We start from the raw sequence: 27,063 nt of genomic DNA on the forward strand, positions 1-27,063 counted from the left end.
GTAGATTTTTACATCATGCAGGTGGTTCCACGCACGCTTATCCTTTAGTTTTACTGCTCTTGTTGATACGTCCTCTACTAAATGGGGGCCAGTGAACCTCTGCTGGTTCCACCTTCTATTAAAATTTCGAAGTAGTACGTGGTCACCTTTGGCAAGTTGGCACAAGTTCTCCTTTCCCAATTCTGTATTTTCTTCTATTTCTTGGTTGCTGGTGGACCCGCCCCGTGTGCGCTCGAGCTGTTGAGACACAAACACAACGCTAGTAATCAAAGAAGACACATATTGATACATTTCATCACCTAACACATTCGCAGAACTTTCTTGGGCGGTGAATGCCCTTGACGTTGGTGTTAGGGGAAGGCGCATTTGGCGTCCAGTAACCACCTCGTGTGGGGTGAGGTGGTGGTCGGACCCTGGCCTGTTTCTAAGTTCGAACAGTGCTAACGGAAGGCAATACAACCAACTTTTCTTTGTTGTTTGCTGTATTTTAGCAATTGCCTCCTTCAATAGGCCATTCAGGCGTTCACATACACCATTGGCCTGTGGGTGGTACGCACATGCAAATTTGTGTTTAATGTTCAGTAGGGATGTGATATGCTGGAACATTTCATTTGCGAAATGGGGTCCGTTGTCTGATCTTAACACCTCGCACACTCCCCACCTGGGGAATACCTCCCTTACTATAAATTTGGCTGCTCTAAACGCATCAGGGTGTGAACAGGGCCCTGCTTCGATCCACCTAGAAAATGGGCATACTACTACTATCATGTATCTATTGCCTTGACAAATGTTGATCATATCAACATAGTCAATGTGGAGGTGCCGAAAAGGTCCTTCTGGTCGGGGTATGGTACCTCTTATCACCTTTAAAGTATGACCGGCCGTGAACTGTTGACATGTAAGGCAATTGCTGATAAAATTTGACACATGGGATGTTAACTCGGGACAGAACCAATCTTCTCTAATTCGTGCTGCTATTATTTCTTTGCCTGTATGGGCAGGGTGATGTAATTGGTTCAAGGCGGTATTTAACAACGCCAATGGTATTACAACTTTCCCAGTGCCACCCTGGCGCCATAGTGCGTCGGTTGGTGACATTGTGCATCCTCTTTTCACCCATACTTCTTTTTCGGCCATTGGTGCAGCCGCTTGTAACTCCATAATCTGGGTGGCTGGGAGATGGGTGTACCCTTCTTTTATTAACATCTCCCTCGCTATTCCCCTCCCTCTCCCTCTCTGTGAGTCTGTGGGGTTCCATATCTCACCAAAATATGCAGCATATTTTGCATGTGCGTCTGCTGCTGCATTTCCTTTTGATATATAGTCTTCTCCATTGGTGTGTGCTGTGCATTTTACTAGGGCTAGTTCTTGGGGATCGTTTATTACTTCAATTAGTTCAGCCAACAAGAGGGCATGTTGTACTGGAGTGCCGTCAGCTCTCCTAAACCCTCTTCTTCTCCACTTTGATAGCCCTGAGTGGACAGTGGATGTAACATATGCACTGTCGGAATATATAGTAACTTTTTTATTAAAACTTTCCTTTAGTGCCAATATGAGTGCAACCAGTTCCGCCGCTTGAGCAGAGTAATGCTGTGGTAATTGTACACACTTAATAGCCACACACACTGGCGCTTCCATCATTTGTACTACTGCTGCCCCAGTCCTCCTTATCCCGTCTCCTTGATCAATAGTTGATGACCCATCAATAAACAAAAGCTCACCTCCCTCTAGTGCGTTTTCTTCAACTTTCCTAGTACATGAGTACATCTCAGTTACTTGGGTGCAGTCGTGGGCGTAATCTCCCTCTTCAATTACTTCTGCTAGGAACCTTGCAGGGTTAACCGTGCTACATCTAACAATTGCCAGTTCAGCTTTGGACAAAATAATCTCATAACCTGTTGCCCTCTGTGTCGTCAGTGTGGACTTAGGTTTATTCAATATCGCAAATAGTGCATGTTCTACAAATAGTGTAGTTGGACACCCCATAGTTATTGATGATGCTTTTTCTACTGCAAATGCAGCTGCAGCAAGACCTTGTTCGCAAGAGAATTGTCCTAACATTATTGGATCTAAGTGACCGCTGTAAAATGCTACTGGTTTATAGCCCATGCTAGTCTTTTGGGCCAATACTGCTTTCATTACTGCTGAGTCGCAATGTGAAAATATAAAAAATCGTCGCTCATAGTCTGGGGATGCTAGTACTGGAGCAGTTGATATTGCTTCTTTTAATTCATCAAATGCCTCCTTCATTTCCATAGTCCATCCCAACTTTTTCTCCCCTTTATTTGCTTCCTTCAAACCCTCAAGCAGGGGTCCTATGTAAGAGCTGTAATCAAATACCCATGCTCTACAGTAGTTGCACAGTCCCAGAAATTGCTGCAGTTCTCTTACAGTCTGTGGCACGGGAGTGCCTGATATTGCCTGTGCTCTTTGTGGTGCAATTCTTCTTCCATATTGTGATATCAGTTGGCCAATGTAAAGTACCTGTTCCTGACAGTATTGTATCTTTTCCATGTCTACCTTGTACCCCTTTTCAGCCAATATCGTCAACATTTTTAATGAGTCCTCTCTACATTTATCTTCATTTGTACTGCAAATTATTATGTCATCCACATACTGTAACACTGTGCTTTCCAACTCAACGTTACCCAAATCCATCTGTATTACCCTATTGAAAATTGAAGGTGATTCACAATATCCCTGTGGTAATCTGGTATGTTTCCACTTCCTATTTCGGTAAGTGAAGCTTGTCAAGTCTTGTGAGTCTGGGTGTAATGGTATTGAGAAAAAAGCATTTTTAAGGTCAATCACTGTAAACCGTGATGCTTCTGCTGGAATGCCACACAAAATTGTGGCCGGGTTTGCTGTTACTGGATACTCTGCTTCTACTATGTTGTTCAACGGTCTGAGGTCCTGTATGAACCGCCAAGACCCTCCTTTAGCCTTGCGCACCGGGTACACAGCTGTGTTGCATGGGGATTCTGAGGGGACCAATATGCCATTGTTTATAAGGGCTGTTATGGTTTCGTATATGCCCTCATCTGCCTCTCTTGACAATGGGTATTGTTTCACTCTTGGTAGTATGGCACCCTTTTTTAATTTTATCCTTACACCCCCTATGCTTTTAATGCATCCTACATCATAAGGGCTAATAGTCCATAATGATTTTGGCACCTTTGACATATCTTCTTTAAAAAATGGGACTGGTGTGCCAGCGGGTGCCTCAAGTGCCATTGCAATTTTCTGTGCCACTTGTTTGTGAGCCACTGTTAGCCACATTTCTACACTCATCATGAACACCATTTCATTTTCCTCCTTTTCTTCTGAAAACAACTCTTCATCTGACACCTGGGTCAGCCTACATCCTTCTGCTAGTGCTATCACCGCCCTCCATGCTCTCCCTTCTTTATCTTGGGCGTGCACAGCAACATAATCAGCTGTTGCAATAATGCTCTCAATGTCCACTGCAATGACCTTCCCTTCCAGTTCATTAGCTGGTGTTTCTGGTCGGAATAGATAGGCTGCTGGTCTCCTCCATATTTTCCCTCCTATCCCTGGCATCCATGCAAATGCCATGTCTGTTCCGTACTGGAATAGCTCGCCGTCTACCGGCTCCGCCCTGATCGCTATCTGTCCATAGTATGCTTGCAAAATCTGTCGTGCTGCAAGCATGTTAATCCCTGGAGTAGAGCAAATTATGCCATCCTCTGTAAAGGAGATCGTCATATTTAATCTGTTCATTATGTCCCTCCCCAGTATGTTTACTGGTGAGGCACTATAATACAAAAGTGGTACTGACAGATCGTAATCTCCAATAGATAGCGGGACGTTATCAGTAAATGGAACCAACCCTTTAGCCCCAGAAAACCCTTGTGTGTTCATGGCTTCGCCTGACATCTTAAACTTACCTTCCCTTATGCAAGACCGGGTTGCCCCGGTGTCAACAAGGAATGATAATTTTTTGTCACCTATCGTTACCTCTATGCGTGGCTCCTCCGCACTATTAGGTGTTACTGACAGGATGGGACACACCAAGGCCGTCTGTGGGCTGTCCTATTGGGGGTACAATGACTGGCCATTCCCTGTGTAAGGGTTGTGCCCCAACACCGTCACCCCACCCAATTGCGTTCGTTCAGGTTGTGGTGGTGGTTGTATTAACGCTGCACCAGTTACTTGTGGCAGGTATTGTTTTATTTGTTGTTGTGGTAGGGAATAGTGTTGGTCACTCCCTTGTGGTGACATCTGCTGTGGTTGTATGCCCTGCTGTTCTTGTGATGTCCTATGTTGTGCTTGTTCGTTCCATGCTGGTGTTCCTGGCCTGACCCTGCATGTACGTGACATGTGTCCTAATAGTCCGCAGCTCCAACACACGGGTGGTTCCCTGTTTTGCCATGGGAAGTTCCCTGTGTTGTCCTGGTATACTGGTTGCCCTGTCTGGTAGTTATTTCTGAGTCCCCCAGCCTGTTGTTGGGTATTATATCCGTATCCTCTTCCCCTCATAAACCCTCCTCTCCCTCTATTATAATTATAATACCCAGCTCCTTGCATTGGGTACCCTCCTCCCATGTTCTGTGCGTGTGATTGCAGAGGCAGCACTTGCTCTATTACCTCTTGTGGAGGCGCTATTTGAGCTGGATTTTGTGCAGCCACTACTTGCGTTGGGCTTTGGGCCATTGGTGTTGGCGCAGTTATTAGCGCCCCTTCCATGGTATATTTAGTAAGTTTTTTCTGTACTAATTTGGCCTCTTCTGTTTTCCTGTCCTCTTCCTTTTGTTTCATTTTTCCTTGCCATGTTCTACAGTGATGTACTATAGTCAGTTGTATTTCCGGCCATGGTTTTGCTTCCATCCCCACTACTTTCTTTAATCGTCTCTGAACTCCTTCTGGGAGCCCTTGTACTAGTATATGATAAAATATGGCTGGTGTTTTGTCCCATTGTTCTCTAGTTTCCATGCGCCACTTCTCTTGAATATCCTGGATATAATCAACAGGATCCTCGTTCTCACCCATCTTACGGGAAGTAATGGCTCCTATGTCTGATGTGTCTGGGTACTGCACTCTTAGTGCCTGCCATAGCGCATGTCTGCAGTTTGCAAATGGTGCCCCATCATGCGATGTGTTTGTTATTGTTACCCCATGGAATCCCGCTCTTTTCCAAATGTCATCCGCTCTATCCCCTAATATTGATATTAACAGGCCCTTAACATCTCCCACTGCTAGTTTCTGTCCTGCGGTGTGTTTTTCCATTTCATATATCCATTTACCCGCACCTCCACTTAATGATGGGAGCCTACATTTTATGTTTTCCTTATCCGTATGTTTCCAAGGTACATATTGTGGTCTAACCCCTCCTCTCTCCAGCAGTGGCATTACATTCTGTCTTGTGTCATCCTTTATGCTCCATGATGTTAACTCTTCACACCCCTCCTCTTCCCCCATTCCTTTTACTACTTCAAATCCTTCCTTACTACCTCTTCTCCTACCTCCCTCTTCTTCCTTTCCCCTTTTTTCATCCTTTCCTGTGTTCAATATTGTCACGTCTGTTTGCCTGTCTTGCCTGCGACTAGGGAGGTCCCTAAGCCGACATGCATAAGGTGTAACTTCGTCCATGAAGGGTGCGAGCTTTATTCTGTGCAGAGAGCGTGCAGTTGTTGAACATGTGGGGTGTGGCGTTAGAGAGCGTGATGGTGATGTGGGTGGCGTGTGTTGGTTGGTGAGCGTCGGTGGCGTGTGTTCGTTAGTTTGTGTTTCTCCCATTCTTTTCACTTCCTCCTTACTTCTCTCCAGCTCCTCCCATCTTCTACTCACCCATGGCGAATCTATGTTTGTTCTAGTGAGGTATAGCTTATCTAAGCTTTCCCTTTCACTCTTCCTTCCATCCTCACTACAAAAATCATTCATAAATTGCGCCCCCCACTCTGCCTTTTTTCCTTTTATTGTTACAGTTTTTAAGTCTATTAGGTCTCCCTCTTCCTTTCCGTTGTTACCACCTGTTCCCCTTAGTGCTGACGTTGTTGCTACCTCTCTATTTTTATATACTTCTCCCCATCTTTCACTCTCCCTCTTACTCTCTTCTCTCTCCCCTTCACTCCTCTCCTCCATCTCCCTACTATTTTCCTCTCTTTTCCTTTTTAATTCCTCCATTACTTCGTTGCTCATCTGTTCCAATATCCTTTCATCCTCTCTCCTCCTTTCCCATTTCACCCTTTCTCTTTCTACTATACTCTCTATTACCTTCCCCTCTTCATATTTTTTAGCTGTCTCTGATATTATCCTCCTCCTCCATATTTCCATTTCCTTTTCATTTTCTTCTTCTTCCTTCTTCTTCTCCCTCATCACTACTCTTGATACCCTTTCTGCTGCTGCTTTTACCCTTACAGCTTCCCTCTTTCTCTCCTCACTTTGCTCCCTTAATTTTTCCAATTCGTCCTTATCTTCTTTCCTTTTCCTCACTCTCTCTCTTTCCTCCCCCTCAAGTTGTTTTATCAGTTCATTCTGCTCATCCCTTAGTTTAGCTAATCTTTCCTCCAAAATCTCTTCCTTCTGCCGTAGCAGCTCCTCTCCCCTCATTTCACTCTCTCTTTCACTATCCTCGTTTGTTCTCTTTACCGCCTCCCTTTCCTCTCCAGTTAGTGATCCTCGTAATTTCAACAATATCTGTGCAGCTACCCACTCATCGTTTCCTATCTCTACAGTCTGCTCTTCTCTCCTCCCGTCCCCCATTGGTATCTTTCCATGAGCCACATATGGTGGAGGGCTGTATGCCGGGTTTGAGTATCCTTCAGCCGCCCTTAACTGTCCTTTTATTTCTCCTAATTCTCTTAAAGGGTACAACCCTCCCCCCTCTGTTTTCACTCCCGGTGTTAAGGGTATCTCATTGCTCGGTTCCTGTTTTATGTCAGCTAATTTATCAACCTTTCCTCCACCCAATTTTTCATTCCCCATATTCTTTGTTCCTTCACTCTCCTTTTCCCCATCCGTTCCTTCTTTCTTAATCTCCTTTTCTTCCGGTGTTTCCCCCATAGTGAACATTCCATTTGGTCCTGGTCTAGACCCCTGGAACATCCTCCATAAGTTAAACACCTCCACATGGTTTGCCAACTTCTTCCCCTTGTATGTATTGTGCAGATGGTTTAATAGTGAATGTTGGGCATATGGGTCAAAGCTACCATTAGGCGGCCATGGTGTCAACATTTTGTTGTCCGTCCCCTGGGTCCACTCTATGCTGTACTTAATTAACTTCTCCCTATGTGGTGGCAGTGTGGTGCATATATGTTGTAGTGGGGTAGTGAGGGTATTCCCCCACCCTCCCAACCCTCTCCCGTATGACATACTAGCGCACCCTTTCTTACCCTTCCCCTTGCTACCAGTTTGCAACATACAACCTTTTATTGCTTACCTTGCCCCGCAAGTGTGGGGACTTACGACAATCCTTTGACAATTTATGCAATGATAATAATCACAAACAAAAAAAAAAAAATTATAAAACAAATATATTTATGATGTTATATTATATTCCTTCCCCTACGGCCCCCTGCGGCCGAAGCGCACGCAGCCCCCTGCAGCTGCGTACCCCTTACGACGATCTTACACAGTCGTCCTTTTTCCCCGTTCTCCTCCCACCTTTACACTTGCCGTGGCCGGCGTTCTCCGTGCGCAGCCACGCCCCCTTCCCCTTCTCCTCTTTGATCCACTCGTTTATCGTTTATCTCCGTGTCCGCTCCTTTATCATGTTTCTCTTCCCCACCAGTGTCAAACCCAAAGCTTCTTGTGTTCACGATATCTTACTAAATCCCTACTGGTGACGTCACCTATTTCTTCGAACTACTGGTATATTCGTGTTATGTTCTTTAAATTCAAAATACACTTGCAATCTACCCCGCTAACCCTACAGCTGTCTTCCTGTCTCTCCTGGAACAAGGTAATCTCATCAATACTATAACCGGACTGCGCACGCTGCGTCGCCTCGCGTGTGATACGCCCCTCAACAGGAGGGCTTAACCAGCCAATTATCTTCCGTTTTGGGCAACTACGTAACTAGCCACCGCCCACAGGGAAACGTCATCTACCTATCGAGTTTCTTGCTCGAACAATAGGGAACCTCATCTACCTATCGAGTTTCTTGCTCGAACAATAGGGAACCTCATCTACTCATTGAATGATAAATGTCAAATCGTAGGAAACCACACACACCCACCCTCACACGTAGTCGCGATTTAGGCCAATCAGTGTCTTTCGAGCGGCTGCACGTGATGTTTTCGTGCCCCGCCCCCCTCTTTCGCGTAACGTTAGCTTTTTGTTGCGAGCGTCTGCACGTGTTGTTCTCGTGCCCTGCCCCCCTCTTTCGCGTAACGTTAGCCGCCTTTTCTCGCACTCAATTCACTACCATTCATTCCATTATCATCACTCAATTAAACCTTCACCCCACCTTTTTACAATACCTCCCTCCTCCCTTATTTACTTCCGCCCCCTCCCTCACAATTTCGCATTGCTTGTTGTGCGTGTCATGCTCACCAAGTTCCCTCGATGCAGGGCCGCTCGACTGCGTGCACCCCTCCAAGCGGCTCGCCACCTCCCCTCGTCTGGACCACGTCTGGACACTCGCCGACCGCGGGCGGGATACTTCTCAACCGGCTCCCGAGGGCCAATATCCGGATTGCGCTGTCCGGTCCTCTCGCAGCTCCGCGATGGTCCTGTAGTCCTCAGAAGGGGGCAACGGCAGAGGGGGCCGCGCCGCCGGGCCTCCCCGCAACGGGAGTGCCTGGAAAAATAAAAAATAAAAGTCGATCTTAAACAGATCTCAGCAGTGCCTCCAACTTGTCGGGGGGGATTCTGCCGGGGTCGGCCGGGCCGTCCGCAGACCTCCGGGCAGGGAGGCCCCAACTCCTCCCGTGTATATCTCGGATCGAGACAGAGTATGAGGCACACACAAGGAGCAAGGCAACTTCTGTCGTTTATTATGCAAACGGCAGGGATGGGTCAAGGAGCGCACGCGTTCGTCCTGACACACACACAATAGTGGGGCTCGCAGGCCCTTTTTACTACATTATGACGCGCTACTTGCGTCATTCCAAAAAGTTACCAAAAGAACCTATCGCCACTCTTGATTGGTTGCTCGAGTGGTGGGGTTAGTATAGTACGCCTATAGAGAATGATATTAGTGGTTAAGGTGTAGTCAGGTGGTATATCTGGGTTGTCCCTACAATTAGATACATAAGAATTGTTACATGAAGACCCCTGAGGATTGGCTAACGTTACTGACGTCTGAGATAAGAACCTCATGTTCTGATTGGTGCATCCGTGAGCTCCCCAGCCTGGGACCACCGTTGTTCCCAGCACACGGTGCACCTGTGGTTGCAACAGTGTTTCAGTATGGGTACGTGCAGGCAATGTGAGGATTTATTCATAGGTGGGAGACTGACCGTTCCCACTGTAGCAGGTGTCCATTGAGCCTTTCAAGTGTGTCGGCCTGCGTCTCGTAGCGAGGTACCCAGACGCCTTTTCTTTCCTGGGTTTTGGCATCTCGTCAGGTTCGGCTTGGTCACGTGGGGAGGGACCGTGTTTGAGGCATAATTCTGCACAATTAATATTGTTTTTCCACTGTATGTCTGGTTTAATTTGCAGATATGATTTTAACATTGGTACGTGGAGTGCGAGGTTGCAACATCGTGCCTTTGAAGATTTGTTTCTTGACTGTGGGTTTGCAACAGTACGACCTTGGCTAGTTGCTCCACTGGGTTCTTTCTGCAGGCTCAGCAACCTGACTTTTGCTTTGTTAATGTCCACGGGAACTCTTGCTTGAGGCCTACTTGGGCCTGGTGCACGAGTAATCCATTTAGTGCATGGATGCTTTAGGTTATAGTGGCATACAGTTTCATGGCCAGTATCGTGTTTCCAGTATATCTCTCATGATGGTAACGGGTTTCAAGAGAAGCGTGAGCAAGCGTTATAAATGAGCTCATGGTGCGTCTTGCGTTTCTGCATTCTGAAAGCCTATGTAAAAATAATAAAGATGCACGTCCGTGAATAAGCCTGTCGCCTACGTCAGAGCACTGAGTATGTTCTTCGTGTAGATTGGTGTGGAAATGTTCAGTGTGTATAATAGTTCAGCGGTGCTTCCCGTTATCTAGGTCGTCATGGCATCTCTAACGATGTGTAGATTTCAGTCTAGTTGGTCCGTGCCGCAGGTGTCGGCATGGCCAGTGCGGGCTGTTGGGCAGGCAGATGGACACATCCGTATGTTTCTGTACCAGGGTATTTGGTCATCTGGTAAATGGGCAAACTCTTCTCGTGGCGGGTGTCTGGGCCGCGACCCTCTAGGCCAAGCGCGAGAGGTGAAGGACGGGAGTCTGGTTTTCCATTCTCCCACTTCAGTAGGACCTAGATGCACGGCATCCCAGTTATGATAATGATGTGTTATTTATATAGCGCTTACACATCAACGCTGTTCATATAACCTATTTACATCCATGAATCATCCTAACCGAAGTTGATACTCATTTATCGACCTCAGAAGGATGAAAGGCTGAGTTGGCCTTACCGAGATTGGAACCTGCAACCTACAGATCACACATAGATCACAGCAGCAAGCGCTCAACCCGCTGAGCTATCTTACCGGCATGTGAGAATTTGACCCAGTAATGGAGAATAACAGGGTGCTGTTGGGTAGGATCGAGGTGCACTAGCAGAGTGTGATGTGAATTATTTTCTTAGTTGTCAATCTGTAAGGCCCAGAGCCGGTGCAAGTCTCTAGGCTTCCCTCCGTTACGATAGAGCTTAATTTAATGTTTTTGGTCCCAAATGACACCCCTGATACTCCTGTAGTGCCCTAGGACAAAACCTATAATTTTCTTACTTTCCCAGCCCCACTGCCTTGGGGGGTCTCCTTTCTTGCACAGAAGAACAAGGCCGCCACATCTCAGGCCGGGCAGGAGGTCCAACTGTCACCCTCTTACTCACTACACTGTAGGCTGGGTCGTGGATAGTCACTGGACCATAACTAAAGGAAAGGCTCAGTGCCATGTTCAGTGGCACCGCTGACACTCTTCCCTTCAGAAGTGTGAGCCTTTTTGTCCAGGTTGGCCAGGGACAACCATCAAAATGTAGTCCAAAATTGCGAAACACTTGATCACATAACATTTCAGTAATACCTGTCCTGAGTCACATTTTTGGTCAAATATGCTATGCAAATATGCTAAAATATGCATTTTAAAGCACTTTGGACCAGTAATATCCATGATAATTATCTGCTGCACAGTGGATTAACTCATCAAGCGTGCCCACGCCGTCCCACAAAAGTGTGCCACACCAGGAAGTGGGGCCGGCCTTTCGGGCATGGCCCTGTTGCCCTATTGGCCAGTCCGAACCTGCTTGCTGTACTGCAATAGCTGGTCCATTTGAGCCTTTTCAATCCATGGTTGCACAGAATTTATCATGGTCACTCAGTAATAGTCCTGTGTGGTCAAAGTCCGAGCCCACAGTCCATCATCCCTTTGCAGAGCTGAAGGCCAAAGATCCACTGCCATTGAACTGTCTGGCCATGACAAGAGGCTGCAACCCTTACAAGAAACACTGTAGTAGACCGTGACTCTTAACAGTTACAGCAGGCAAAGGCCTGCTTGTACAGAACTTCCTATTCATTATATTGAATTTTTGTGGTTTTTGGTAATGAGTTTCATATCAGTTATGGATCACGTGGATAACACGAGATTGTTTTATTTTCTGTGTATCTCTACAACTGGGGTCTGCAACCTGCATCTCTCCAGAGGTTTTGGACTACAACTGCTAAGATCTCTCACCATTGACTATGCTGGTTATGGCTGATGGGGGTTGCAATCCAAAAACATCTGGAGAGCCAAAGGTTGCAGACCCCTGCTTTATAGTGTCATATTGTACCTCGAGACTGTACATTCTTAAAAGGTCAGCCTGAATGTTCTGCCTCGCTACCCACTGGTGAACAGTAGCACGTGAAGCTCCAGCTTTGATCTTAGGTTCAGTATAGAGTTGCTCGATTCTCATGGAAAGAAAGTATGCTCTGGATTTGGAGCTTGTCGACAGCCGTGGTAGCTATTGGCCGTTTAGGGTCTTACATCCATCCGACATAGACGACTGTCTGAATGCACCTGTTGTCCATCAATGCTGCTGAATCAAATATACCAAATACACCCTCCAACTATATGCAAAGGTATGCATGGGGTAAGTTTACAAGTAAAGGCATGTACGGGAGCATGCATACAAGTAATGGCATGCACAAGGAGATGACTAGGACTAACGGCATGCATTGGTCAAGACGAAGGCATTAATAGTTGCTCAACTTCAAATAAAGGCACGCACAGAGAGGGACAGAAGCTGTAGTGCTGCCCTCATGAACGCCTTAACTAAGGTTATGCAGTGTGGAAGGGCTACACAGAAAGGCATGAGTTGGGCAGACCACGTGGGAAGGGGCAATACTCAATGGAAAAACATGCACTGGGGTAAGACAAAAAGTAAAGGCATTGGCTGGGGAAGCGCTGAAAGAATACCTGCATAGACTCATCACTGCAAGTAAAGCTGGGATGAAGTTGTGGCATGAACTGGGGCTTGATGACAAATTAATGCACGCACCAAAACAAGACTAAAAGTAAGGGCCTCACCACACAGGGCCGACAGCAGATGTACAGACATGTGCACGGGGAAGGCAGCACAAAACGAGACATGCCTTCCTTTATGGCCTTTTCCCTATTCCTGCTGCAACATGTGCTGTAAAATGTGTTGTATTGACCGGTTGATGAGTACGGCCCCCTTGCTCCATACCCCCACCCCCCATGTCTGGCTTTCAACTACATATACCATAGTAAGGTACTCGCTCAAAAATATACATCCTTATAGAAATTTGTTAGGCAAAAAGTGTACAAGTGTGTCATTATTTTCCCCTTCTTCGCTGGGAGACTACAAATACCAGAATGCAATTCAGCAAAAGGAAAAAACGTCCTTAGGGTTTTGAAAATGTACTTTCAAGAGTTATATCAAAATGTAATGTGTGGAACCGTTACCCGTTTGTGTTTCAGTGTTTCACAAATGCAGGGTTCATATATGATGTGATGAAAATATTACATTCTACTAAATGTAGTTAAAAACTTGTTCTGTGTGATATCATTTAATTGGCCTGGAGAAGGGCGTAGGTTTAGGCAGCTAACTTGTGCTTTCAGAATGAAAACGACCATTTGCATTTCTTAACACAGAAACATTGGTCCCTTAAATGAGCCATGATTCATAAACCTCTAGAGAGCCAGTGGAGGACACGGAAGCCTCACCATTACCTCTTTCAAACAATATTCTTGGAATAGTGAGGCAGGCACTGCTTCCTGCAAGACACTGGACAACCCCACAGACTGCCATTGCCTCTGGCTGGCTCTGCCTCCCCTACCAGCCTTTCAATTTGAAAGTCTATCATGTGACCACCCACTTTGTTCCTCGATATAATACATTACATAAAAACAAACAAGAATGACGTGACAAGCCGCCCGTAGTCTCCAGGCCATCCGGAAATCTCTCCTTTCCGTTTCAGGTCCGTCCTGCTCTCGGGTGAGCGAAGCCAGTCCGGGGCCACTGAGGCCGCCTTCAGCAGGTGTGGCGTTACCTGCCTGACCTCTGTTCCTGCTTCTGCTTCTCAGGGCGGCCCCTCCCTCCGGCAGGCTAGACGCATTCGCCATGTACAGGTGAAAATCAAGGCGCTGCCACCCGGAGTGTTCCTGAAGAACGGACACCGAATTCAGCCTTCCTGTGTCATGCCGGGCGCCCGGGGATAAGGCCTGCCCGGAGGTAAGCAGAGCAGGCGTGGGCATTGCCATTCCAGTATTCAGACCGAGTGTTCTTCGTCGCACGCCACCACGTGTGGGTAGACGCGCAAACCTCGAGTATCTGATGGGCTGTTGGACCAGCCTATCAGATTGCTTTTTAATGTCCCGGATCTCCCACCCGCGACCCAGGCAAACCATTCTAGGAGTCACATAACATGCACACGTGGTGATGCATTGTTTGGACTGTCAGTACACCTGCATTCTAGTTGCTAAATCACCTGCTTCGCTCCTTGTGTGATCTTGGGCACATCAGTATTGCATCCTCAGTTAGTGAGAGCTGTGGTGTAGGGTCTGGAGGTCTATCTGGCCACATCCCATAGCATTTACAACTGCGTTACCATAGTCCACCCCGAATTCCCTTTTCTCTGAAGTGTTTCTCCGCTGGTGACGGCTTCGTCTCTTTTTTTTCTTCCTTCCTCTGGTCGTATTTTATTTCCAAACCCCTTTTTATTTATTTAGATTGAAAGGGGCACTTTTTCTCCACCCACACCCCAGCGTTATAGATCCTGTGACCCCAATGTTTGTCTTTTATTTTCATTGTTCCCAGCAAGGCAGGGCAAAGGTCATGTGGGAATTTTGTAAACTTTCTATAATATTTCATAGAGCTAATAACGTCATACAATCCCAACCAGGCACGGAGCCGAATCCCTCGGCTCCTTCTGCAGAATTCACGAGCCCCATTACCCGGATGCCCCATTCTGTAGTTTAAGATAGATGTATTAATCAAGTGCAAACATTCTCTTGGTGCTAACCAGTGCAATGCATCTGTGTTTCAAGTAAGAATTGAGAGCTGTTGACGCCAAGGGTGCAACTAGACTAACATTTCAAAGAGGGTTGGGAGAGGGGGGCAAACCTTTCAAATGTTGGGTGGGGGGCTAACTTCAGAGCCCGTGGGAGAGTGGCAAACTTGCATGTGTGCGGGCATCAAACTTTTCTGTGCATGCTAATGAGACTTCTGGGGCAGCTTCAATGTTACAAGCAGTTAACTCTCTTCTTCAGGTCCAAAACCACACGCTTAGACTGCAGTGAGAATGAACAGTTTCTTGTCCCACACGGGGAACAGTCTCCAATTCCACAATTTTATGTTCCAATGATCAGGGTTTGGCTTCTTTCCGTGTATTTTCCAAGCTTTTCTCAAAAGTTGCACAATGAAAGTTCCCAGCTTTCCCATGAACACTTCTTCTTTGTTCACAGAGGGTTTGTTTCTGATTCACTCTTCTGCCAAACATACCCCAGGAAATTATAACAGTTGGTCTCTAAAAGTATCTACCTTTTTAACTCTTCGTGTCCTAGAACCCGTGCTTTCTTGCATGAGCTTTACCTTATTCTTAGACCTTCATATGGGTGCGAGTCCAAGACTCGCAATGGTGTTATACCAGCTTGGTGTACTCTCTTGCCAAGCCTATATTTCTTTCTTGTCTGTCTCTTTTACTTTCACGGTCCCAGACGGTCTTACTTATGGCTCTCGTATGAGTGTGAGTCCCGGACTTGCAGTGCAGTATCCCAATAGCTTGGTTTACTCTCCTGCCAAGCATACAATGGTTTCTTTATCTCTCTCTGTTCCTTCTGGGTCCCAGACTCTTGTATCTTGTGCTGTGTAGTCGTTCCCTGATTCCTCCCAGACCTCTGGCACCTCTTGGTCTGCCCGCGTACCTGTTTGTGTTGTTCGTGAACTCCGAGAGGCGGTGCTCCACTGTGAGACTGTGGTAGCATTCGGTTGCTCCCTCGGTTCGGCGGTTACTTCTTCCTCGGGCAGTGGCTTCCATCTCCAGCCCCGTTTGGGTATCTCTTCTCGGCGGAGGCTCTGCTGGTCACTGCTTCTGTCGCGAGCTGCCGTTTGGGTCTCCATCAGCTCCCCAGGGTTTGGGACGCCGGGAGGGATTCTTGGGCAGTGGTCAGCATAATCCCTTCACCCTGAACTTCCTTCCTGCTTCCATGCATTGCGTCTCATGACACGTCTCCCTGTTCACCGGGTCGGCGTCTCCCAGGTTTCCTCCTCCGAGCATGTCTCTCTCCATTTTGGTTTCCCTCTGCCATTTTGTATTGCCTTTGACCAATCAAGTGCCGTGAGAGACTAGACCGTTCACTCTGATTCTCTGGAGTGATCTTCATACTCCTGGACATCATCTTTGTCACAGTACTTGCATTGGACTTATATGGAAATCGAATTGTGTTCTCTGGTGCCTTAGGCCGGTGTAACATTTTAGGTTGGCTGACTTTACTAAAACAGATCTCGGGAGGATAGCTTAGCGGCAACATGCTCGCTTTGGAAGCAAGACGACACAGAGCAACACAGGCTCGATCCCCGGGTCCGGACTTAGAAACCTCTGGGTTTTAAGCGCGTTACAAATAACCTATCATGTCATATCATTGGCACTAGTTGGTAAGAGGGAAGGAGAGTCTGGTAAGGGGAAATAGTGAGGTTGTAGTAAAGCAGAGCTATACCACTCGCTTGTGATCCTCCTCTTGTGCACCACCCCCAGGGGGACTATTGTACTGTGGATGCACTGCCCTGGCCCATGGGAAAAGTCTCCCCCTAGGGGACAAGAGATGACATGGACAGATTTGTCACAGAAGTGATGAATATGGGTTTGTCTTGCACTGTTACTGCTAGCGATGCAATAATGCTGATTGTGATGTGATATACATTGAAGGTGCTATTCCATTTTTGGAATGTGGTGGAATAGACAGTGATTGCTGCCACACTAATTGTGCTGCCCTAGATATATGACATTATTCTGCTGACTCTTGGTGTGTGATTCTAATCCATTGGCAGTCTGGGTTGTCAAAGGGAGAGAATGTTATTTTATCCAATATATATGATATGAGCTTTGTATCAAAATCCTGCCCTAACCAACACTCTACAAGAGCACTCTCCACGTGCCTCCCTGCCGACCCGATAATAAGCATCACGCAAATCGAGCACTCGCTAAACTCCCCAACCCTATCACTCTTCCATGCCACAACATCATATACTAGCACAAAACAGACTAGTGCAATGGGGCCTGGCTTGTTGAACAGCTAGCAACACACACAGGTATGCATGCAACAACAAAACACTGCTTGCCTCACAATGATATATCTAAAAGCAACCTCGGCTGTGCTCCCTTTTACACCACCTTTTTGCTTGCAGCCCCAAAGCACCACGAGGGCATGCAAATGGCATTATTTGAAAGACTGTGATTTCATAGACTATCAATGAAGCAGGGAAAGCCTTCAGTGCTGTTGCACTTGCTGCGTGCCTTCTGGGTGTGTTGGAGTTTTGCGCTGCGCCTGTATCATTTGTGTAACTGTTCTGCATGTGAGCAAGAACCGTAAGTAGCTGCTGCCCTAGTCTATGAGCACTGTGTGCGTTGAATACAGCCTGAACTGCTGCTGGGCGTGCTGTACCTTTTTACATGCCTGTGCAGAACCCGGAACCTTCTAATAATGAGGCATTGCTGCCTGGGGGTTTTAGTAACAGATGCTGGCGGCCCACACCAGAGGCCTGGGACAAAGCCAAAGCTTAGGACACATAATGGGGTACGGGACAAAAACATCTGTCACAGCCCCCTCCACTCCCAAGGGTTGTGATGCCATTATAATGTAAAATTCGGTATAGCTGCACACATACAGAGTGCACAAAAGCACTATTTACTGCTCTGATTATCTCCACTGACCTGGACTCGTCTACAGCACATTGAGACCATACCAAAGGTGAAAGGCGCTATACAAATGCCCATTATTTATTTATTTATTTCCATAGCGCCGAAGCCCGCAGGCATCGGGCGCATTACATAAAGACAAGGACAACAGGAAAGTGACGGGACAGCAAAGCAGGATTACTGGTCCTGGGTAGATTACTTTAAATGGTCTTTAGTAATTATGTAGGTCCTTTATTTGAACAACAGTGTCTTCAGTTTCTTCCTTAACATAACAACATAATGTGGGAAATCCCAAAAATAAGTAAAAAATGAGAAAACGGTTGGAAAAAATAAATTGAAGAATGGAGTGAGCATTGCCAAGGTTGAACGTTGGCTAAAGGAGTCACTGAGCATTGATGCAGATCGTTGAACGTACAACAGCATGTCCTGTAACAGTAATTAAGGCCCTCTGCGCCCCCTCGCCCGTTATGGGCACGCCACCACTGCACATCCCCGGCTTTCATGAGGAAAGTCATTCTCTGTTTATGGGCATTGCTTTGAATCCCATGGCTGGCTATGTCCTTCTTCATAAATGATTCATTCCCGTGCAAAAGCAATGGCACGTTGATGCCAGGAGTCTGTCATACTGGGAAGGGTGATGCTTTCCAGGCTGCCCGCGTAGGTCCCATCTCGCAGGAGGTTCATCCTTTGCTTCGGGGACTTCTGGTTACTATGTTGAGTTGCATTATTTCATCTGCAAGATTCGTTGTGTTACTGGAATTTGCCCTGTCCACATTATGTGCACAGGAGTGATGGGATTCTTCATCATGGTACAGTCTTGAGAAGCTGCCACCCCTCCTCTTTAAGAGCATCTTTTGGTCCATGTCTAGCCAGAGGCAGATTACAAAACTATTCTCATCAGAAGTGTCCGGTTGACTTTCAAATCAGTAAGGTGTAACTAAACATCCCGAATCCTGGTACATTCCCCACCCCCATCCAACAGATTTTACATAGTGGGCAGAAAGGCCATTTTACCGCTCAGCATTCAAAGGCATTTCGATTTAAAGAGCTTCGGGGTTTACAGTCTGTTCTGAAGGAGAACATATGGGAGATGGGAATAGTTCAGATGCCATGTCTGTTACAGTACACACGACCATTTCAACACAACACATCCTTTGTGCCCATCAGAAGCGCCCAGTAGAACCACTGGGTACACAATAAACAAATGTATATTCTTGCCTCACCACTGAAGCAGTGTTTGCATTGATTGAAGAACCGAGTGCCCTTTACAACAACAGTGAATTACAAAGTAGGCAGCAACAGAGAGTGGTGGAAGCCCTAGAGTAAGGCACTTTTACATAAGAGCATTGTTTGAGGGACCTATACCACCTGGTAGATGGGGGCTGGGGGGAGTGGTAAATATAGCAATGACAGACTGGGGGTCATACCAACAGGTTTTTATATTGACAGCCAAGGCCAGTATTTACACATGTAGACATTATATAGAGCGTTGCTGAGGCCAGAATGCTGAAGTGCTAGTAGGTGGTTAGTTTGGATGGGAGGGCTGCAGGGTTTGGATGGCTCCTTCCATTCGCTACGAGGTGGCATTTGAGCTGTAGTTCCAGTGAAGTGATGGCTTTGGTGGCCAACGGAATAGAGCCGTGGGTCAGGTAGTCAAAGGAGCAAATAGTTGGAAATGAAGGGGACTGATGGATTGAGGAGTAAAGCATTTGAGCGGGAGAGTACAGTGGTATGCATTGTGTTTGGTAGTTGAGGATATACTTTAGGATAGATTTAAAGAGGGGGATTTTGTTTTAAGAGTGGTAATGGTACATAGAGGTGAAGGGGATCTGGGAAGTTTGAAAGGAATGCTTGTGGCAAAGTTGTACCTGACACAGCGAACCACTGCTGCACTAGAAAAATGTTTATTGCAAATTGCCAGTAGAAATGAAACCACTTCAAAAAATGTTGGTAAGGAATTTTGCATACGGTGCCAGGAGATACAGTGCGTGTCATTGCTCAGGTGCCAATAAAAAAATAAAGGAACTAGAATGCAAAGAATGAAACCATTTCTGGATGAGCTACTCAAGCATGCTGCCAAACAGTGCTGTAGGCAGCGTGTGGCCTTTGGGGCAAGGCCCACCCTCAATTCATCAGGCCCAACCTCGGACATTAAATATCCATGGGACAAGAGTATGGAGTGCAAAGTTGACCTGTTCATGAGTGAACTGGAATACTGATTGTGGTATTCTGATGAGTGAACACACTTAAAACTAGTGCACATTTGTCATAAAAAAATAAATAACTTGTTATGAAATTGCATAGTCCACTGCTGCGGCATTGAGCGTGCTGTCTGTTGTTAACTAAATTCTGGATTGATAATCATGCAATGCATTATTTAGTTGCTGTAGTGCATACAGTTTGTGTTTTCACCATAGGACCACTTATGTTGCAAGATCAACTTTCTTTGGGTAACGCTCGAAGACTGAATTCCTACTGCTGACCGTCAGCACTAAACTGCCTCACATCCAGACCTAGCTCTGCACTATGAACCTCGAGGGTTTCCCACACCAGCTGAACACCTGTGCCAGGTCTCTTGATTTCTACATCGACAGAAACCCCTCCTTCCAGGAGCACATAGCAAGGAAGACCTAAACGGCTTGTTACCAACATTCCATACTACAGAAAATCAAGCCCTTCCCATGGCAAACTACGTCAGATCTGCAGTCCATGCCTTCATTTTCTCCCACCTGAATTGTGCAGTGAACTTCTGGAAGACCTTCCCAGGAACACTGAGGCACCTGTAATATGTTTCCTACACTTATCAAAGGACTACGCAAATTCAACCACATCACCCGACCTTCATCGAACTGTACTGGCATCCGGTGCAAGCAGCTATCACCTGTAAATCCTGCTGCATCCTCTACAAGACCATCACCCCCAAGTCCCCTGCTACCTCGCTGACAAGCTCCACATCTCCAGAAGCCTACGATCTACTAGTGGTAACAACATGTGCAGACTTGAACTCTGTTGATGCAGGACGGAAAAAAACAAAATACAGGCCTTCTATCTCTATGCCCCGAAACTCTGGAACCTCGTCCACATCAACACAAGACTTGCCCCTTTGCTTCTACATTTGAGGAAGGAGTGCAAGACCCTCCACTTCAAAGAATGTCTCCTCCCCAACACCGAGGTGCACACACTCCCCACCCAACCTGAGACTGAGAGATCTACACCCCAATGTTTCGTCCCCTAGTTGCTTGTAGATCCCTTGTTGCAAATGTCTTGTTGCAAATGTGCCCACTGTGTCAAACTAGAAGAAGGACTCAGACAATTGGAAGAGTCATGTTTCAAGGGTTTTATTAAATTGAAAAGGAATCAAACGCCTGACTTGCCCTATTTATATGAGAGAAGTACCCGGTCTAACAAAACAAAAGCAAGAGTGGATTCTAAAGTCCAAATTACAACTCTTTCATCTGAATCCTATCCAGCTAACTTGCCCTACCACTATAGAAAACACCTAACGAAAAGAAGGAAATGGGGAGGCTGTGTATATTGGCCTCAGCAAGGCTTCTGCATGTACCAGTTTATACTTGACTAGTTTTCAGTCTCCCAAAGTTCCTTTTTGCCTAGCAGAATTGTATTTCCAGCCTTGATACCAAATTAGGTTTTGCATCTCTCCTTTTAATAAAGAAACTAGTTTCTTGATGCAAACAATTCCATTCCTCTAGGATTGCTTGAGAACACACACAACAACGTTTTTCCTTTCCTTCTTCAAGGTGCTGAGACTCCCCAGAATCCTGTAGTCTTCAACTATTTTCTTTTCTTCACACAAGTTATTTTGGATAGTGTGGTGGCTCGCCCTGGTTGTTCAAAGTTTTTCAATCTTTCTGTCTTTTCTTAGCCTTAATTCAATTATTCATATCTCCTTCTTTCCTCCTTTCATGTGTTTGTTGCATACTTGGGTTTTTCAGGCTCCCGTAACCTGATAGCTTTTTTCCCAGCTGTTATTCACAGTTTTGGTACTTTTCTGAGTCCTTGTTTCAGAGGCTTTTCTTACTCTCAGGTTTATCAGGCTACCGTAACCTAAATAGCTTTTCCAGTGATTTTTCACAATGTTCGTATTACTCTCACTCCCCCTTTTATAGGGTGTTTGCCCACTTGGCTTTCTCAGGGTCTCCGAATCTGGATGTGTTCTCCAGATAGAATTTGCAATGTTCGTACCTTGTGGTGGTATGTTTTCCGTCACGTTTCTCAGGATCCCGAAACCTTGTTGGCTTTCCTCATAGCTACATATCTCTGTAGCTACAGTCTAACCTTCAAAGAGCTCCAGGATCAAAGCTCCCTCAAATGGTATGGTCTCTGCGTCTGTTACTGGCCTCCCGGGCCACCACAAGTCCTGCTTGTTCAGGCCACCAGATGGGACGGTTGTCTTTCCATCTCCGCTCTCATTCCGACCTAGGATTCTAAGTCAGATAGAAAGCCAACCTGTAGGCGTTTGGTTAGCGTTTTCCTCTGGCTCCTTGCTTCCGCTGGTTCCATGCTCCAGTGTGGCTCCGCCCCTCAGGGACATCAATACTGCGGAGGCTCGCCTCTGCGTAGCAGTCCCACTGCATCGTAGCAGTCTCTCTTTGCTTTATAATCCATCCTCTTCTTATACACGTCACAGACACAATTTAAACAGTATCCTTCTTTGTTGACCATGGTATTCAGATTGTGTTCAGCATTGCCTGCAGTCAAAAGAGGAAAAGAACGATCTTTGGAAAATACAGTGGTTGCAGCAGATACACAAGTATTTTTCATATTCATATATGGAGACAAGGTGGTTTGGGTGGGGAGTTCCATTCTGGAATGGGAGTCCTTGTACCCAAGAGGGGTTCAATCCCAGTGAGGTCCCACTTGTACAGACCCCCAGGGAGGATCTTGTGTCATTGTGACAAATCAACTTCCGGGGCACCAGCGTTTCAGGGATGAATAGCGGTTTCTAAATCGTCAATCAACCCCATACCTCTAGTACAACAGAAGGGATCCAAACAGATTGGAAACACAAGCAAATTATAAACCTCCTTGTCCAATTTCGGTAACGTGGACAGAATGGCAGGCCTATCTCCGAAAAGGTTGTTATTGTTTGTTTATTGCAATACAGTGAAAATACAATTATTACCCAATGATAATCATTCAGGGTAATAATGATCCAGTCAAGGTTGTATAAAAATATCTCCTTTAATATTATCAAAACAGACAGTTCTAGCCCACTACAAAATACCAACCACCCTGTAAAGCAATGCACAGTACAGACCGCTTCAAAGAAGGAAAAGGGATGCACTCTGGTTACTGACAGGAGGGTAGTCGGGAGAGTAATGTATCACAGTGGTTAAAGGATACTGGGTTTCAACACAAAGGGAGCAATGGGATGTAAAATTTCACTAGGGTCCTTTGGAAAATGACTAGGAGGACAGAACCACAATGTACCTCGTGCTGTGGGAGTTCTTGGTGCTTGACAGGTTCGAGTTGGTTTCAGGGCACTTTGCAGCTTCTTCAAAATAGGAGACAGCTGCGGGTATTAGGCCTCAGGCAGTTCGGCAACTGAAGCTGGATGGGTGGCTGCAGGCTGGCCTACACGGTAGCTCAGGGTCAGGAATCGTTGTCTTAGTGCTGGTCTGTGGTTCTGAAGCACTAGTCGAGGAGGGGTGGACTGGCTTACAGGGAACTCTGGAGATTTCCCAGTAGGCCTCTGCACCCTGGGCCTCTTTTGTGTGGTAGTTCCAAATGTTCTCATAGGAAAAGCATTGGGCTTGCTGAAAATGTGTCATATGGGGCCACTTTGAACATTATTTCCAGGGCCTCTTTTAGTTCCCAGTCCACCCCTGCTAGTCGAAGAATCTCAGACGGCTTTAGTGACTGTGGCATAACAGTCAACGGTGCAGTCGGTTGCAGCTCGAGTGGCTTAGGTGGCTCGAAAATGTCCTTTAAGACGGACATCAGTAGATGCTTGTTGATGCACACCTCCGGGCTTGTGTCAATCTTTAAGGCAGACTGCCCAAAGCTGAGGAGAGTGTTGCAGGCAGCTGCCATGTCTTTGATTTTGGTTCAGAGACTCTCTGGCACTTTCCACCAGGAAGCTTGCTGCAGAGCCTAGCAGGACACACTGTGTGCTGGCTGGGTACCGGTTCTGGAGCTACTGGAGGGTCCACTGGATTAAGTATCACCCTCTGTACCCTGGGAGATGTTTAGGGGAGGGATCTTGCTTCCTTCTTGGGGGTCCTTGCCTTCCTTCACTGGTGAACGATGTAAGGCAGACTGCACTTGCAGCCAGGGTCCAATGACGAGTTCTTCCTTCTGCTTCTAGTGAAGCCTTCAGATGATCTGCCGAAAGAGGGGCTCAGCCCTCTTTTAAAGCCAATTGAACCACACAGATTGGTGTAGGATAAGTCTGCCTTAATGAACCAATCCTGGTTAACCACCGAAAATCTCCTGTATGCGTGAGGTCATAACCAGAGTGCGTTGCAACAGAAAAGGTAAAAGGGTGAAAACATGTCATGCTAAGTCCCACCCATCTTCCTGTCTGTTGTGGCTCAAAGGGTGCCTCTGGTTAATGGAAGTCTCTGTGGTTCCCGATTAAAGTGGCAGGTCTCCCTTGAAACTGCAGCGACAGCAGACTTTGTCTCCATCAAACCACAGACTTGTACCTTCTGAATGGGGTCCCTCTACGTGCATGAATACTGTAAACCCACATAGTACCACACATGACATTTCACTGTCAATCGATACTGGCTTCAGGTTGACACAGTGCATATGAAAGGGTTTTGGGGTTTCCTGCCTGCTTTGTTAATTTCTGCTGCCAGGCCTTGGCTACAAGGATCAAGAAAAGGACAGGCAGATCCATGGAGCCTTTGTTAGTTATTTAGGCTGGCCATGGCAGGGGGAACATTCGGCCCTTCCCCTTCTGGAGATGCATCGTGTATGCCGCCTGTCGGATCCCAACTAAATATAACAGGGGGACTGCGCCTGTAGGCTGTGTCCAACCAGAGTACATGGGTCTATGCGTATGTCGTGCAGTGAGCATAGGAAAATGTATGCGCATTAGCCTGACACATTTTCCGGAGGTTGATCTACCATCATTCAATTTCATTTAAAATGTCCAAAAAGCCCAGGCGAATGCACACCCACCGTGCGGATGGTCGAATTCCTCAGTCATTGGCTCACCTCCCTAGCATCAAAAGGGTGTGGGTCCCTTCAGGGGAGAAGGAACGCTTCAACGGGATTCGTCACAGCACCCTCTTTGTTGTTTATTCCCCACTCCATTTATGTCTGCTTCCCTCACAGTATCCCCCCATGACTTGTAAAGCACTCAATTGTTTCCCAAACAAGGTATGCACTGCATAAATATCCTATTATTATATGGCTCATGTGCAATAACACCTCCTATGCTACAAAACAACTTGCTGAACGAGAACACGCTAGTTATCTAGCATCAGTATGGTACAGGTTTGTAAAAAGAAATGGGTAGCCACTCCCAATGACTAGCATTATGCATTACTTGGGAGAGGTCATTAGTTAGCTGTATTGTTATGCTCCACACAAGTGGATTGTCGTGGGTTGAATCTGAAATGGTGTGACTCTGGCAGTCCACGGAAGGTCAGGCATTCATGAGGAAGAGAAGGTCTAGAGAGCAGCAGGCTATTGCTGCTGAAGATAATTAATCAAACTAATACATGCATTAAACGGAGTCATGGAGTTCCTTTAAGAGAACCATACCATTATTTGTTGACAAGCTCGGCCTTCTACACTGTCACAGCCTGGACAACGATTTGCCTGAGGAGAGCCCCCAATGAACTTGCAGTAAAGTGAGTGCCAGCATCACCTGATACGAGAAGGAACGTTTACTTTCACAGATAGACTCGGAATACAAAAGGAAAAAGCGAAATTGATAGTGGTATAGCAAAACGGCCACAGTGGCAAAACTCCTGGAACAAGTAAACTGCCCTTGTGTGTACTGCGATAACGACGCTTTGTCTAAATGTAGAAAAAAGCACCCTACAGCGTGTGATAACTTACTACGGAAAAACCTCTACTGTCCGCCAGTTATGTCGTACATTGGCCAGCAAAACCTGGAACAAGCATTGCGTCTACGGTTGCTAGGCATTAGAGACCTCGAATAGACACAGTGCCATCAAGCAAGCGAGTAACACTATTCCACGCAAGAAACTCTGGTGATAATTCCCTACAAGAAAATTCTACAAACAGAAAAAGAAAAGTAACTGCCATATCCAAAATATAAATATTACTTGGATCAGCTATGATTAGGGGTCAATTAAAAAAAAAAACTTTTAAAAAACTGTAAGGACTTGACACATCAAAGCACATTAAACGGGTTCAACATCAACTGCAATATGTAGCATTTAGACCCTCTGTGAAAGTTCCTGCAGAGCCCTGGCTGGCCCCCAATACCACGGCGAAGATGGAAAGCAGAATCTTACACATAATTGAAAGCGATTGATGGAATGAGGTTGTCCGCCAGCAGAAAAAAAGGCTATTTTCTTGCACAGTCTTCTTTACCACCCTATTGAAACAGTGTAGTAGACCATTTGCCTGGGGCTTATACAATAGGGTGGTTCCATGCTTTATACCTTCTCGTTCAGAAACTGTAGCATCCTTGCGGGCACTAATTGCATACCATTATCAGTAATTATGATGCGGGTATGCCCTCCTAAAATTCTATCTTCACCTCTGTGTTGATTCCCTTCACCACAGTGTTGGCATGCTCTTCACAAAAGACACCAGGTTGACCCTCCCTCGTATGTCAGCAACCTAACCTACTGCATAACGTGTAACTAACCTTGTAAGTATACTCTACCTGTAACCTAACATAATCTGCCTTCTTGCATTGCCGGTAACCAAGTGTATAAGTATGTATTATTTTATGACCTGCATAACCTGTAACCATATTCTTAAGCCAGCATAAAATGCATCTCTTGCTGTAAGTATGCACTAACCTGTGTTTTGCATAATTTATAACCAAATGTAAGCTTTACCTACCTGTAACCAACTTGTAAGCCAGACCAACCTGCAACCATCTTCTTAAGCTTTCTGCAACCTGCAACCATATTCGTAATGTATGCACCTAGATGCCTGAGGGTTAGGTGCGCAATACAAATGTAATAATAAATAAATAAATGCTATATGTAAGGAGGGCTGTTTAATGGGTATGTGTAATGATGTGCTATTGCAGGATGTGGGAAGGTATGCCACATAAGTTTGGTTGTTGTCCCAGAATTGGAGGGAAGATTTGAAACTGTTTGATAGTGTCGAAGAACTGTCGACGGAGGTTGGAGTACTCAGTAGAGGAGAGCAATTCATTCCACCCAAAGATTTTGGGGGACAAATCATAGATAGTGGTCCTGTGTAGCATCCGGGAATAACTGATACTAAGGGGCTGGTGAGAGTTCTTTTGGTGGTGTGAATGCCTCAGAAGGTACACAGACAACAGAGTAAAGTTTGGGCTACAAACTTGTATTAAAATAAAAAGGATGAGAAAATAAAAAGGATGAGAAAAGGCCTAACTTGCCCTATGCTAAGGTGGGATTTCTCTACCAAACTGA

At 46.1% G+C, this 27,063-nt stretch overlaps 1 protein-coding gene across 6 annotated transcripts in view; it reads left to right on the top strand.

Moving 5' to 3' along the window:
• ARHGEF10L (Rho guanine nucleotide exchange factor 10 like) overlaps positions 1-27,063 on the top strand; it is a 972,373-nt gene that overhangs the window by 336,712 nt on the left and 608,598 nt on the right. Inside the window, exon 1 of one of the 6 annotated variants that reach the window (XM_069610314.1) lies at positions 13,664-13,800. The exons of the other annotated variants lie outside the window; for them this stretch is intronic. The gene's annotated coding sequence lies outside the window, so the exon portion shown is untranslated. Of the gene's footprint in view, positions 1-13,663; positions 13,801-27,063 lie in introns of those variants that run through there. 6 annotated transcript variants of the gene reach the window in all.

Source organism: Ambystoma mexicanum, chromosome 8, assembly GCF_040938575.1.
Source record: "Ambystoma mexicanum isolate Mex_15411 chromosome 8, UKY_AmexF1_1, whole genome shotgun sequence".
NCBI classification, from domain to species: domain Eukaryota; kingdom Metazoa; phylum Chordata; class Amphibia; order Caudata; family Ambystomatidae; genus Ambystoma; species Ambystoma mexicanum.